Raw genomic sequence first — 13,411 nt, forward strand, 5'->3', positions numbered from 1 at the left:
CAGGTATTCTCTCCAGCTACACTCTCCCAAATACAACCCCCCCCATGTACTCTCCCCAGGTAGAGTCCCCAAAATACAACCCCCATATAATCTATCCAGGTACAGTCTCCCAAATACAACCCCCCATGTACTCTCTCCAGGTAGAGTCCCCCAAATACAACCCCCCAGGTATTCTCTCCAGGTACAGTCTTCCAAATACAATCCCATTTGTACTCTCTGCAGGTACAGTCCCCCAAATACAACTCCCATGTACTCTCTCCAGGTAGAGTCCCCCAAATACAACCCCCCAGGTATTCTCTCCAGGTACAGTCTTCCAAATACAATCCCATTTGTACTCTCTGCAGGTACAGTCCCCCAAATACAACTCCCAGGTACTTTCTCCAGGTATAGTCCCCCAAATACACTCCAACATGTACTCTCCTCCACTGGGACCTGAGCCTGAAGTTAATGTGAGGCTGAGCCTGGCCCTTGTTCTGCTCTGCCAGATCCAGCAGATCCTGTGGCCTCCCAGGAGGCTCAGCAGACAGGCAGCAGAAGCTTCAGACATGGATGAGGGAGAAGGGACAACAGCATCTACAGTACCTACCTTCAGCCAGTGATGAGCTGAAAGGAAGGGCTTCCCGCGTTCAAGGAGGCTTTGTGTAAAACGCCAAGGTAATCGACAACAGCTAGATTCCTGCTGCAGCTTGGGAATTTAAAGAGGTGCAGAATGCCTTCCTTGGTGTCAGAGATTATCTGAACTTCCTGCAAAAGCACACTTGATCCTCACCTCCCATGTTTCCTGGCTGGAAACCTTGCTCCTCAGATTGCTAGTTGTCTTGTCTCCCTGTACTTCCTAATCTTGGATTTGCCTACATGTCTCTGGAACCCTGAACTTTTGTTCTCTGACAACTCTCTTGGTTTGTGCTCTTGGACTTTCTTGCTTGCTTAGTTGGACTGCATTAAGTCCTGGATATTGTTTAGAGCAGTTTGTTGTTATCAGCCTTCTTGGCTGCTTTCAGAGGACAATAATTTAACTCAGGAGACTTTGCATTTGACAAAGCAAGCTTACTTTTGGCCTGTAAGGTTCCAATGTAAGACTGGCAACTAGTGGTACATGGAATGGTGCTCCAATGCATCCCTATCTGAAAATCCTACACCCCCCCCCCCCGGTACTGACTTCCATTGATTTTGGTGAGACTTGGCCATAGTGTGTGAGGTTAAGAGTGTATTCCTTGTAAGTAAGTGCCACTCAGTTATTACTCTCAAGTATGGTTCAGTCTGAGCCTGTCTGTATTTATTTGGGTTCATGTCCCATTAAGCAAACATAGCATCTGGGAGCTGCTGATGGCCTAAACACTACAAAGGGTCCACCTCTGAACCTGCATCTGACTCAAGATATGATGATGGAGTTTCCCTCAGTGTTGCTCCTGCTAGAGCTTGGGTAGTTGTGGCTCATTTAATTACCTCACATTGCTTTTGGAGCCCTGATGCAGCACTGTCTTGGAGCAATGTTGTTTTGGGGGATTAGATACTGTGTTGTTTTTGTTGTTGTGTGCCTTCAAGTTGTTTTGACGTATGGTGACCCTAAGGCAAGCCAGTCATAGGGTTTTCTTGGCAAAATTTGTTCAGAGAATATACCATTGCCTTCTTCTGAAGATGAGAGAGTATGACTTGCCTAAGGTCACCCAATGGGTTTCCATGGCTGAGCAGGGATTTGAACCCTGGTCTCCAAGGTCCAATGCTCAAACCATTATGCCATGATGTATTGTAGGGATATAAAAATGGTTTATGCCACCAGGAATTTGTGAACGAGATTAGTTACTATTGATGCTACAACTACTTAATGCTGATAAATTAGGGGAGAAGAAGTGCCCATCATAGTGAGGCAGCACTGAGGGCCTCATTAACCTTGTGGGTGCTCTGTCCATTAATTCTGTATCCCAAGGAAATATACGTAGGATTGGAGCCTTAGCTACAGGAATTATGTAGCCTTTGAGTTGCTTTTGGATTGTAACTTGCCAGCACCCCAATGCTTGCAGTCTCATAGCATCTGAAAGATGGCATGATTTCCACCACTGGCCTGGGCTGAGGAAGCAGCTGCCATTTGAACAATTATGAACAATTATATAACTTTAATGACTGAACTCTTCATTTGCTTGTTTTCTTCTTGCTGCTTTCTCTTCATTTTCTTTGTGTCTTGTCTTTTAGTCTGCAAGCCTGTAGGCAGGGACATTATTGTTTTTAATCTCTCTTCATTAGTTAATAAACCTTTGGTGCTTTGTAAGTGATTAAAACCAGCAACAAATGAGCAAACAACAGACATTACATATTCCAAAACTGACGTCTAGCACTGAGTAAAAGAGGTCGTGGCTCAGCTTCAAAAATATGCTTTATTTAGAACATATACGTATAACTTCTGCTATTTTCATACTGAACAGCTTTGGTTAGGAACTATAAATATCATCCCATACAGAGTAATGCACAAATCATTTAAGAAATTGGATTTAGATGGAACATTAATAAATCTGATTGAAACATTATCAGCAGGCAATAAAAGTGAGTTTCTGCTGGTGTTGAACATTTTAACCAGTCCTTATAACTACAGCATCAGCTAAGGATGGCATCTCTCCTCTGAATGAATGCCTTAGAGCAGTAATGGACTGGATGTGGAAAAACAGACTAAAATTGAATCCAGATAAAATGGAGGTACTTGTTGTTGGATCCCCTAACCCATGCATGGAGGTTTGTCAACAGGTCCTGGACAGGGTCACATTTCCCCTAAAGAACTGTGTTCACAGTTTGGAGGTACTCCTGGATCTGTTGCTCCTGATGCCAGCTTAGATAGATGTGATGGCCAGGAGTGCTTGCTATCAGCTTTGGCTGATACGCCAGCTGCACCCCTTCCTGGAGCCCGGAGACTTAAATCTGTGGTACACATGCTGGTAACCTCACAACTTGATTTCTGCAATGTGCCTTACATAGGGCTACCCTTATGCTTAACTCAGAAACGTCAACTAGTTTATAATATGGCAGCCAGATTGGTCATCGCGAGATCTAGGGGTGACCATATAACACCAATTTTAAAGTCCCTTCACTGGCTACCCATTAGTTTCTGAGCACAGTATAAGGTGTTGGTTATGCCCTTTAAAGCCCTGCATGACTCGGGCCCAGCTTATCTACAGGGTCACCTTCTTCTATACAATCAGCCCCGCACACTTCGGTCCTCTAGGAAAAATCTACTGCAGCCAGCAAAAACTAAGCTGGCTGCGATTACCCAGAGGACCTTCTCCTCTGCTGCTCCCAAGTTATGGAATGGCCTGCCAGAGGAGACCCACTTTATTACTAATCTTGATAGCTTTAAAAAGGTGGTCAAAATGGATCTACTCCAACAGACCTTCCTGGATTAGCATCTCAGTTGCTGCCCACTGACTACCTTGTCTTGTCTGTTTAAATAATCTTAACTGTATTGTTTTATTGTTGTTTATTGTTTTCATTTATTGGTTAGGATAGGTGGGTGGGTTTATGGGGTATTGCACTTTATTGTATTTTAATGCTTTTTAATACTGTTGTAAGCTGCCTCAATCTCATTGGAGAGGCAGGGTATAAATAAATTTTATGTTATTATTATTATTATTATTATTATTATTATTATTATTATTATTATTCAATCCAATATTTGGAATTAAGATCAACCAAAGTCAATAAAATCCAAACCACACATCAGAGTGATACCTTCATTGTGTCTACCAAAAGACAAAAATGCCACAAAAGCTCATGAATAATTGTTAAAACTGTTTGTAAAATGGATCAGGAAGCACAGATAGAAGATCTCAAGGGGGGGCTGTTTAAATCCTTTTCGCCCTTTCCTTTGACAGAATATACAAACGTTTGTTCAGTGGCAATTCCCCCTCCCCCCTTTCGGTGCATATTACTAACGCTCAATCCCAGTGCTGATGATTGCAAATGTTCCATTTCTGAAACCTTAACATTACCCCTCAACTCTGTTCTGGGATTTAACCCCCCCCCTTTTTTTTTTTTTTTACAGAATATGTGACTGTTGTCATTGTTGTCATTTTTCTGTGCTGTTTCCTTTCTGTTTTCTTGGGATGCTCCACATCACCATATGTGCAGATGAAACCAAACCTTCTTGGGGACCAGGCGGTCGTTTGGGGGGCATGGTGTTACATTTCATTATACCTTCACTACAGACAAATAATGCCATGTCTTGGATTTGCATGCTCTTTGGGCGTTTCATATTCCTAAAATATTTTTCCCCCTAATAATGCTCAATGGTAGCCAACAAAACCACCATAATCCTGAGGAAGCCTTGAAATTGACTCAGGATGGCATGGAATGTAATGGTTAACAAAGGATCCATGCCTATGCTTTGACCCTATGTGGAGTTGGCAACAATAATGGTGACAGTGGATGTGGTGAAATGTCACCATCAGAGACAACGGATGTGAAATGACATATTATGTGCATCATTTGATTGACACACACACACACACACACACACACACACACACACACACAACCCAAAAATGATCAAATGTGATTGATAAAAAAGGCACCATATTAAATCGGTACTTTAAACAGTGTGAACATCATCACATTAAATTGTGCCAGAGAGACTTGATTGGGGTAAACACAGTGTGAACTTCTGTTCGGTACAGATTCGGTATTGGCTTGACGAATCTGCCCAGATCTACCTGGCACAAAAGTGCAAGTGTGAATGGGGCCCATGTATTTCAGAGATAGTACAGCCTCACCAAGAACAGGTTAACCATCTCCTTACAATTCATTTTATTTTCTCACTCACTAGGCCTTCTTCTTTGCTGAATAAGTTTTATCTTGTTAGTCTTCTTGACTAATTTTGGAGATTTCCTTAAGAATTTGGAATTATGCTCCTCTAGTCACATCCGACCCAAAAACACTGTGCTTGCTGTCCTCCTCGTGTCCAAAGACAGTAGGTTTTCTTTATTTTGCAGGTGCATATCCAAAACAAATCCATATTCTGATTATTTAAAGAGTGGAAAACTACAAAGGTACAAAAATACACTAGGCTCCTCAATACAGTTATGCTCAAAATTTCAAACCAGATTCACCCTTTTTCAGAGCCTGTGATATAATGATGATCCTTGAAAAGTCAGTGAAGAGGAAACTTGTTCACACTTCAAAGGTCATTTCAAATCTTCATATGAAAAGCCTCATTTTCTAGCATTTATAAGAATGTTAAATGCTCCAAAGTCCTTTCTAAACCAAAGTGTTGGCTACTGCTTCTTTCAATTTATTCTATATTCTTTTCTCTGTTGGTAAAGTACTTGGCTGTTGTTTATTCAATTCTGTATTGACAAACTCTACAATAAAATTAATTGTGTGTGTCTTTGTAATTTTTATTTTATTTTGTTTCATTTTATTTGATTCCAGGTCTATATGTGACAGAGATGAACCATCATTCGTCTTAAATAGGAACTGGAGACTTCAGCCCCCCTCCTGTAGCTGTGCTGGACCACTGCATGAATTTGAGGGCTGAACAGGTTGTTTTTTTCATGCTATATTAAAATGAGAAAAATTGGGGGATTACAACTCTCACAATGTCCCAACCAGCATGATCATTTGGCTTGTCCATATATAAGCATGATGGCTTGGAAAGACCAGGAATCCTTGTCCAAAGAAAAAAGTTTTCAAATTCTTGGTGAATTGTATTTAATGCTATGTACAAAGAAAGACATATAATCTTGAAAGCAATGAAGAAAAAGCAGTTTTAGAAAATGTTCCTTCCTTAGCTCCTTCCCAACAGGAAGAAGAGCTGAGAATGGTGACTCATTAAGAACAACAACATATATGGTCTTTTTAGCTGTTGTTGAGAATTTCTCTCTTCTGCCTAGCTCTTGTGTAAATTCTAGATATCTGTTTGTATTAGAAACCTTTTTTTATATATACAGAATCTATGCTTTTTGGGTCAAAATAATTGTCTCTGTCTTGGGAAATAATAGGCAACATACATGGGTGACAAGCATAGTTGCTTTTTGTTAAAGCAAATGAAAAGTGCATTAAGAATTATGATAATTGTAACTGCCCATGTACTATCCAAAACTGTTGTTTATAAACCACAATGAAGACACAAAATGAAAGCACAAATTGCCACTCAAGGAAGATATATTCTAAAGCTGATACTCCAGGTATAAACTGCAAGTCTTTACCCACTGCATTTCTGCATTGACAAACCAATACTTCGAAATAATTGTGCAAAATTACTCTGAAACAAATTCTCACCATGTGAGAAGGTACATGAATAAAAGAAGGTACATGCATGAAACTGTCCTTGCTAAATTAATAGGAAAGCTTTGGATATGTTTATTTTGAGATAATGTAAGATAAGAATAGCTTTCTGTTTCTTTGAGCAATGAGTATTAGTTTTATAAGTGATGTGCTACGTATGTACATCACTTAGCAACCTTAGCTTATTTTGGAAATTAAAGATGGGGATGTAATCTGATTTGCTATAATGAAAGTGCCCAGAGTTTATCAAAATGTCATGTTATTCTGAAGTGTGTCTCTACTTCAGTCTGGTGCAATCCATGTTCACAGCCTGATTTAGTTGCATCCTGTCTTGGTTATATTTAAATCAAGAGGAACAGCACATGTATTCTCATACCAGTATATGTGTGCATACTGATGTTCTGAAAAAAAGCTGTCCTAAAAATGTCTTTCATCAACCCTGTATTGCAAGCTTGTGATTTCAAGCATTGCATCACCTGTATGTACATATCTGAAGTCACTTGTAGTAGCACAATGACCAGCAGGCCATACTGAACAAATCATAACCTGCTGGTCCTATAATCCTATTTATTTGATTGAATTAGGACATACAGGGTGCAATATATAGGGAAACAGCCACAGACCTATGTACACACTTCTGGAATCAAATCTGCAATTCTGACAAGGAAGCTTGAACAACCAGTGGCCAGATATTTTAACTCAAACATTACAGCTTCTCTGATTTTTCCCTGTTTGAAAATAGGCTGTGACTGCATTCAAGCGTTTTAGTCAAAAGGTCAAATTTTTGGATCCTTAGACACAGGACTTTAACACCACATGGTTTCAGTATAGAAGGCAATGTTTTAAGAACTGTATTAATGATGTTACTATACTGCCACCATGGCTGCAAGCTCATACAGTATTTACTTTAAGTAGCTGATTAGAGCAGAAGCCAAAATGTTTTGCTTATTAGCGGTAATTGAAATATGAAATTCTGTTTGCGAATCACTGTGTATTTTTGCTTATCAATTGAAATACTAAATTCTGTTTGTGAATAAATATGTATACTGAACTTCATACATTTACAATAGATCCTTGCTGTAGTTTGGTTCTAGGAATGTGCCCCCTTCCCCATAGATACCAAAATTCATTGATACTCAAGTTGCATGATATACAATGGCATAGTAAACTGGTGTTTCCTATATAAAATGGCAAAGTTAGGGTTTGCTTTCTGGAATTTTTGTGTCTGTAAATATTTTCAGTCCATGGATGGTTGACTCCATGGAGGCAGAATCTGTACCAGGTAGTTATCAGTATCACTGAGAAATTGTTATAAGTAGACTTATATACAAATTGCAGACTTTAGAATTGTTGGACCATATTCAACTTAGATATGTTCTTTTTCTCATGTGTTGGCTCCCCTCAATCACAGTAGGCACACAGGTTTTATCTCCTTTCAACGGGTTCTTGGGCTTCTTAACCAGTAGTTTATTTCCTTCCAATGCTGATTTTCAGTTGTTAAGACAGTGCCCTTCCAGTATGACAAAAAAGATGAATGACAAAGTATAAATCACAGGTGATCATAAAAGAACCAAGGTTCAGAAATTACTTAAAAAGCCGTTCTGCAAACATATAAAGTCTATCAAAATAAATGTTGAACATAAAGATATTCAAGGGCTCACCTTGAAACCAGCTAATCCTATTTACTTTAATGGTGGGCAGTCAAGAAGATCCCCAGAGTCAGAACATCTTAGAATACTCTTAGTATTGTTTGGCTGAAGTTAGTCCTTCAAATATCCCTTTCCCAAGTTTTTAAAGGGTTTTCAAGATATATAGATACGTAGACAAGTTTGTTTTAGATTATACATCCACATGTGTGTCCCAGTGGAGATGGTCACTATAATATACACTTGGATGAACTTCAGTGCACAAAATCACAGACATAGCTGTGTTAGTCTGGGTACCAGAAAGGAGATAAGATAACTTGGTCTTGAGGCTGGGGTATTAACCAGTGTAGTCTGTCAATTTGTAGTGTTTCAAGAAATTATTGTCTTTGTCCAACTCATATCAGTGTACGTGTTCAGCTGAACAAAATGCAGTACAGGTAGGGTTGCCATATCCCGCCGGGGGGCGCGACTTTCCTGAGTTTGGACCGGTCATCATGGTCCCGCCCCAGTTTGGCCTTTGTCCTGGCCCCCACCCCCGGGCGCCGCTGAGGGAGGCTATGGGTTGGCTGTGGCCGCGCGGCTGCTTCTGAGGCCCTCACGCGGGGCCTCTGACGGCATGCCTCTTGCGGGGCCTTTGACCTCTCGCGCGCTTGCGTGGGGCCTCTGGCATGCTGGCAGGGGGCCGCTCGTGCGGGGCCTCTGGCACGCTTGCGTGGGGCTGCTCATGCGGCTGCCGCTGCGGCCAACACCAGCCACACGGCCTTTGCTGGTTGTCAGGAGGAAGCGGTCAGGAGAGGCAGGCAAGGGGGGCAAGCGGGGGCAAGCGGCGGGCAAGGGAGGCAAGCGGGGGCCAGCGGCAGGCAAGGGGGGCAAGAGGGGGCAATTGTCTATAGAAGCCTCAGAAACATGCATTTATATTAACATTTTTTAAAAAATCAGCAAATTTTTTCACGTGTCCTCCTTTTTTAATAAAAAGTGTCCTCCATTTGAAAATTTTGTCCTACATTTGTCCCGGTTTGGAGGTCCTGACTTATGGCAACCCTAAGTACAGGTATAGCTCCACACTGGTATGCACACCAAGATGTTATTCTGTATCCGATTCTGTTGTGTGTGGGAGGTGATCACACATACAAATACTAACAAGAATTATAATGTTGAGGTCCATATCAGCTGAGGATATTTTCCTCATTTGATGCAGTCTTTTCGAGTGCAAGCAGGATGTCTAACTACAAAATCATTACCAGGTGTAGGCCTGTGCAAACATGTTTCTTTTGTGCTTACAGCTTTCAATGGTAACATGATGGTTATATGCATGTGCAGATTTCTATTGCTTAGTTATTTCAGGATGCATCTTTTTAAAAAGAAAACTAAAATACTTGTTTTGATTACTGAATGCAAGAAATCACTCCTGTCTCATTTGTCATTTTCCTGTTTCTTCTGTGTTCATGCAAGGTGCTCAGTTCGCTAATAACGAAATGAGGGATATACTCCACTCTAAATATGCAACCTAAACATTCAAAAATTTGTATTAAACATATTTTAAACACACAAACTTTCTCCTATAATCTACAAAGAATTCTGACGAAGGGGTTGCTTTACAGGCAGTGCTTCTAAAAACAATTTGCAGTTATTATGCATGTTCTTCTCTGGAAATGACTGGACTATGTTTGGAGCTGCTTTACTCTTGCTCTTGTAGTCCCAGAAAAATTGTGGAAAACAAGGGAGGATTTAGAACCACCATGGTGCAATGATGTGAATGCTGGACTAGGCCTGCAGCAGACTAGGATGTGAATTCCTGTTCAGTCATAAAAATCTATTAGGAAATTTAGGGTAAGTCACACTCTTTCAGTCTAAAAAGATGGGAAAGGCACAACTCTGAATAATTCTTGCCAAACAAATGTCATAAATTGGTTTTAACAAGAGCAACACCAATCTTGGATTGATGGTTGTTGTTCTTTTGCTCTTTGTTTTGTTTTGAAGGGAGAGTAAATGTACCATCATTATCCTTTCCTTCTGCCCCAGTAAGATACTGCCAGCCATCTTCAGACATCCTAGTGCTAGCATTCAGAGTGATGAGTGAGCTGTACTGATGTAAATGTCTCCATTAATACATACAAGCTTTGTGGACTAGATTGCTAGCATGTGGAGTCAAAGGATTTCATGGCTGGCATCCATAGTTTTCTGTGGGTTTTCTGGGCAATGTGGCCATACCCTAGAAGAATTTATTCCTGATGTTTCACCTGTATCTGTGGCTGACATCCTCAGAGGATGGTGGCATGGAAATGTGTGGGGTATACATGCACACACACACACACACACACACACACGGTTTATGTGTTCTCCTACTGCCATTTTTTTTTCTGCCTCAGTCTGCAATGTCTCTCATGTTCTTTGATTCATGTTTGGATGCTGTGTTTAGTGGTCTCTGCTGTGATAAACTCCTGCAGTGAGAGGGTCTCTCCTGTCCTTCACTGAGTGTAGCATTTGTTAGATTTTCTTCATCGGTCTGTAGATCATTTGGAGGTTGTATTTCCTCATCAGTTTCCCTATTTTGTCTGTGACTCTAGAATGTGGCTACATAGCTTGGAAAACCCACAGAAAACTATAGATTGCTAGCATATTAAATATTGGAAATATCAGAGAGTTTGTGCTCCTGAGAGAACTGGATTCTGGCTATTGCTGCTCTCACCTACCACTAAGTATTGCCTGTGACTACATTCAGAATAAACTTACATATAAGCAGCATACACATGGATAACCACTTTCCTGGAAATACATTGCTAATTTCCCAGAGAACCAGAAAAAAGAACTAGCACAGAATCACTACTCATTTCTTTCAATCCTCTTTCATTTTTGGCCAGCCTTTTCCAACATGTTGCTTGCCACATGTGCTGTGTCTTGGTACTTCAACATTTTTGGAGGGCACTGTGTTGACTCACACTCTTTTGTGGTGCTTGGAATATTTAGGAAGTGATGTTATCATTTCAGTGACCACTAAATCATGAAAAAGTAGCACTTTCCTGTTTCTCAAAAGGGACAGAATGATTATAATTCCTTTGGAAAACATTTGTCCTTTTCTGCAATAGAAAATGTTGGTTTTGAGACAATGACAAGGTGAAGAAGGCAAACAGAGCACAAGGCAGCCAAATGAGGCACAGCCCAAACCAACACCCCAGAGTTTAGTGAACTATCCACTGCTATACTGTAATTATCAAAATAATTTTTTAAAGTGACATTTCCACCACAAAAGAAGTATGGTGAACTGCAGCTCATTCATTTAAATAAATTCATTAGTGGAAAAAGAAATATATCCTAAATAACTAGTTATTACTTGTCTCAGCTCTGTTCTTTTGCCTGTCCAAACCGAACTAATTTCATATTTATTCTTCCAAGGTTTCTTCAAAGAAGTGTGATAATATAATATAGTGATTACCTTAAAGAATTCATTCTCCTTTGTACATATTACCTATTGCGTGTGTTTTTATATCTCCAAGAAAGATGTGTCTGGGCAGGATTCTTTGCTTAAACCTTTTTAATACAGAAATAATACAGATGGAAAGATTGGATCCATGATACTAGCTTACATTGTTCAAATAGTAGTTCAAATATGAGATGACAGGTAGAAGTTAAAGTGTGCTTTCAGACAACACATGAGGATGTGTCAGGTTGTTATCAGCTAATTCTTGTTAGAATATTAGAATAATTAGATTTTTTTTTAAAAAAATGGGATTTTGATCATGCTTTGATGTGCAATTTGCATTCATTTAGACTTTACTCACTATTAAAACTGCAGTTGAATTTGTCTTAATAAGTCCTTCAATTAAGTGTATTTTCATATTCTCTCACATTCCTTCAGAATGTATTTAATTGTACCCTTTGCTTAGTGCATCATAAAGTGAAGTATTTGTGACATGAAGGCCCTCTAGGCTTAACAAAATCTTTTATTTGTGAGGTAAGTGCTGTAATAACATGCAGCTTTTCAAATGGACTATGGATTGCAAGAATGTTAGCTGACTCTGGTACAAGGTCAAGGAAAAAGAAAAAGAAAGTGAAGCAGAAGAAAGGAAGGAGGAGAGGACCTTCCTGTCTTGAACAGCTAATTAACCAATGCAGCAGAAAGGGATAAAAGCATCCCACCTGCTATCCATTTTGTAGCTACGTTGTGTGCAAATGAAAAGCAGGTTCTTTAATGCAAATTATTAATCTTTTTAAAGGTTGCCAACAGTCCAAATGGGGGAAAGGCCTGGTTTGTCTTCAACACTACTAAATGTTGTATGTATAGAATGCAGAAATTAACTGTTTCATACCAAGAAGACTGCACTGTTGGCTGCCATGAACTTCAATAGACTTGAGTAAGAAGAGGTCAAAATTTTGGCAACTTAGGGGCTGTAGAAACAGCCTGTAAGGGCGGCTCTATGCCGCCCCTCAAAGTGCTGGGTTGGGGATATGGCAACCGCACACCATGCCCCCAATCTGGTACAAATAGGAGCCATGAAACGCAGCTCCTATCTGTGGTGCTACAGGGGCACCATACGCACCATAGTGCAGCCTTATGACGCCCCTTGTGTGCAGCACTGTTTGGGTGCTGCACATGAGCGACATCATCATGGTGCCCAGCGTCTGGTTAGGCATGCACCAAAATGGTGGCTGGGGGCAAGCACAAGATATTCGAGCATGTAAACGCTGAGCTCTCACTGAACCCTAGTTTGGATGCAGGCTGGCACAAAGAGCCGGTCTGTACACCCTCTTAATTTGCTTAGAGTCGGACTACACACAAGCCCCTTTCTCACAGCAGTCACACTAATAGAAATAAAATGGAACATACCACTTTTGAGGCAGCCATCACTAGACCTCTCTCAATTGTACAACGAGGTCTGCTGCTCCTATTGTGCTCTTTTCCTGACTGTCTTAACTCTACCTCTCTGCCTTATGCTCTCCCCAGCATCCCTTTAGGGTTTTCCCCTAATTTCTTTCCTGTGCAATTCTGGACCTTTGCTGCCACAACTGAAGTCTTTAAAAGTTTTATTTTTTGAAAGAAAGAAAAATAGAAAAATAAATACAGGTAACCAGGGTGTATCAGAATAGTAATGAGGAATAGAATGGGGGGAGTAGGGGACAGTGAAAGGTTTGTGACAATTGGCAACTGCCCCAGGAGTGACATTTTAAACCTAGGGACTTGCATGAATGCCCAGGTCATTCACCAATTTCTCCCATCAAAGAAAAGAGATGGGGTGGGGACAGGGCAGCAGCAGGTTGAAGGCATCATTGTGTGATGAGTATCACCAAAGTCCCTTCTTGCCCGGTGTAATCGTGGTTTAAAAGCTGCATATGTCCTAGAACACATTTATTCCAGTCAGTATTTGATTATTTTTAGTGTACTGTGCTTTTAACCAACTTTTTAATCTACGGCTGCTTTTTTTATCTGCTATATTTATGTGCTATGTTATTTTGTCTACCCACTGGCAATATTCACTAGCTAGACATAAGCATTGTCTGAG

The sequence above is a fragment of the Sceloporus occidentalis genome, unplaced genomic scaffold, assembly GCF_023333645.1.
Source record: "Sceloporus occidentalis isolate IW3139 unplaced genomic scaffold, rSceOcc1.0.p SCAF_5, whole genome shotgun sequence".
NCBI classification, from domain to species: domain Eukaryota; kingdom Metazoa; phylum Chordata; class Lepidosauria; order Squamata; family Phrynosomatidae; genus Sceloporus; species Sceloporus occidentalis.